We start from the raw sequence: 2350 nt of genomic DNA, 5'->3' as shown, positions 1-2350 counted from the left end.
TGTGGTATCTGCTGCTCTAGAACCTCTTTAAAGTCATTTTTTACATGTATTTAATGGGATGTGGGGGCAGAGTTTCTACAGGCTCTTCCTTGTACTCCACCATGTTGATTCTGCCTAGCTCTGATCTTTTCATAAGGAACCCTTCAAAGTCCTTTATTTCATTACATAGCTACTTTTTCCACTGAAGGATTAATCTCATTTCCACTGAGTAGGTAATTTTTGTTTGTAATCCTTATCTTTTGTTCTCCAGTATATCATGTTCTAGTCCTGTCAATCCTTTAATGTAGAAGGTGGTAAATTTTGCATTGTCCTGATTGGTTGTATGATATTTGAATGATTTTTTTCTCACTAGTTGAGATATTTTCTATTTGACCAAGGAACTTTGAAATTTGGGTCTAATGCTTTTGGTAGTTTTTGTTTTGGGAACTCTTTCAGGATGTAATGGGTGAATTCTTTCTATTTCAATCTTACCCTTTGGTTCTAGAATATCAGAACAGTTTCCTTGATAATTTCTAAAAGATGATTTTTAGCAAACTTTTTTAGTCATCGCTTTAATGTATTCCAATAATTCTTGAATTATTCCTTCTAGATAAATTTCCCACGTCAGTTGCCCTCCTACACACACAAACATTTTCCCATATATTTCCCTTTTCTTCTATTTATTTCATTCTTTTGATTTTGTTTTGCATTTCTTGATGTCTCATAAAGCTATCAGATTTTAATAGTATAATTCTAATTTTTAAGAAATTATTTTTGTTAATGGACTGTTTTGCTTTCTTTTAGATTTGATCAATTGTACTTTTTAAGATGACCTTTACTGAATTTTTGTATCTCCTTTTTTTATTTGGATAATTCTGTTTTTGAAGGAGTAATCTTCAGCGAAAGTTTGCGTATCTCTTATTTTTAGATTTTTCCATTTCTACTTTTTCTGGTCATTTTGTTCATTGGGATTTTTAAGACGCTTTTATAATTTGGCATATTACATTCTATTAGACAATATGTTTTTTTTAAGATACTTTTTTTCGCAATCTATTGTCTCTTTTTTCTTTTTTCTTTTTTTTTTTTTACTATTTGAAAGAGAATTTTATTATGAGTACAGTTGAAAATGGCAATGCACAAAAGCACAAGAGGCGACTGCCCTGGAGGGTCCCACTTCCCTCCCACTCAGAATGCCAGGGAGAAAACAGTTGAAGAAAACATGCAATCACAAACAATGATCAACTCTAAAGACAAGAGGTCTGGTCCAAAAGAACCCAACATAATTAATCCAATGACTGTGAACAGCTTCGCTGAGTAAGATGAAGATATTGCCTTCGTAGTGTTTTCATCGGGCTTCCCTTCAGTGAACCAGGGGGGCCTGCTTGAGGGAGATGAGGACTGAGCGCATGCGGGACACATCTTTGGCCTGCTTGGTAGACTTGGGGTTAAAGTCACACAGTCGAGCCATGCGTTCCCACTCGGTGCCAGGAGAAGTCTCTTCAACATCGTTTACAAAAGCTTCTTCAGCTGCCCTGTTATTTACTTTTGTTTTTTGTAGCTGTTCATCTTGTCTTGCATACCATTCTTCCAACTCTTTTATTGCTTTTTCTTTCCATTCTGCTTCCTGCTTCTGAGAATTCGCATCAAGGACTTCCAGACGTTTCACTTGTTCTTCTCTCCATTTACGGATACTCTCTGGCTCTGACTGTAATCTGTCCACTTGGGAGATAGCTGCATAACTATCGGTTGGACCATTACTCTCCTGGTAGTATTCTCCATTCATCACTCCATCAATGGCATCCGGGCCTCCGGGGGGCTCCCCTTGCAGCGAGGCCGGCACGCTGCCGCTGTCGAGGATGCTGAAGCCCTCGTCGTTCTCGATGCCCGTGATCTCGCTCTCCTGCTGGGCCAGGAAGGCTGCGGCCGGGTCTTCTTCGCTGCTGCCGCTGCTCGCCAAGCAGTTACCCACCGCGGGGCCCCCCGGGGCAGGGGCCGGAGCGGCGGCCGCACGGAACGGGTCTACCTCAGCCATGGCGCACAGGGCCGGAGCGGGCGGGCAGGGAGCAGGTCAGGGGAAGGGCAGGCAGCCAGGGACGGAGGTCAGCGGCCACTGTGGCAGTGGTGATCGTGGGGGGCAAGGGGCGGAAGCTGAAACCCCGCCGCCAAGAGGTGAAGGCAGCAGAGGGCTATTGTCTCTTTTTTCATGATTTTCTTCTATCACTGTCGTTTTTCTTCCCAATTTTTTCTCTACCTCTCTTACTTGATTTTAAAAATCATTCTTTCTTTCTTTCTTTCCTTCCTTCCTTCCTTCCTTCCTTCCTTCCTTCCTTCCTTCCTTCCTTCCTTCCTTCCTTCCTTCCTTCCTTCCTTC

At 42.0% G+C, this 2350-nt stretch overlaps 1 pseudogene; it reads right to left on the bottom strand.

Moving 5' to 3' along the window:
* Positions 1-1039: 1039 nt before the first annotated feature.
* Positions 1040-2122, bottom strand: LOC140514562 (clathrin light chain A pseudogene; annotated as a pseudogene).
* Positions 2123-2350: the final 228 nt, after the last annotated feature.

Source organism: Notamacropus eugenii, chromosome 7 (assembly GCF_028372415.1).
Source record: "Notamacropus eugenii isolate mMacEug1 chromosome 7, mMacEug1.pri_v2, whole genome shotgun sequence".
In the NCBI taxonomy this organism is placed as follows: Eukaryota; Metazoa; Chordata; class Mammalia; order Diprotodontia; family Macropodidae; genus Notamacropus; species Notamacropus eugenii.
Note: the sequence above shows the minus strand (reverse complement) of the source record. Positions and strands in the feature narration are given on the sequence as shown.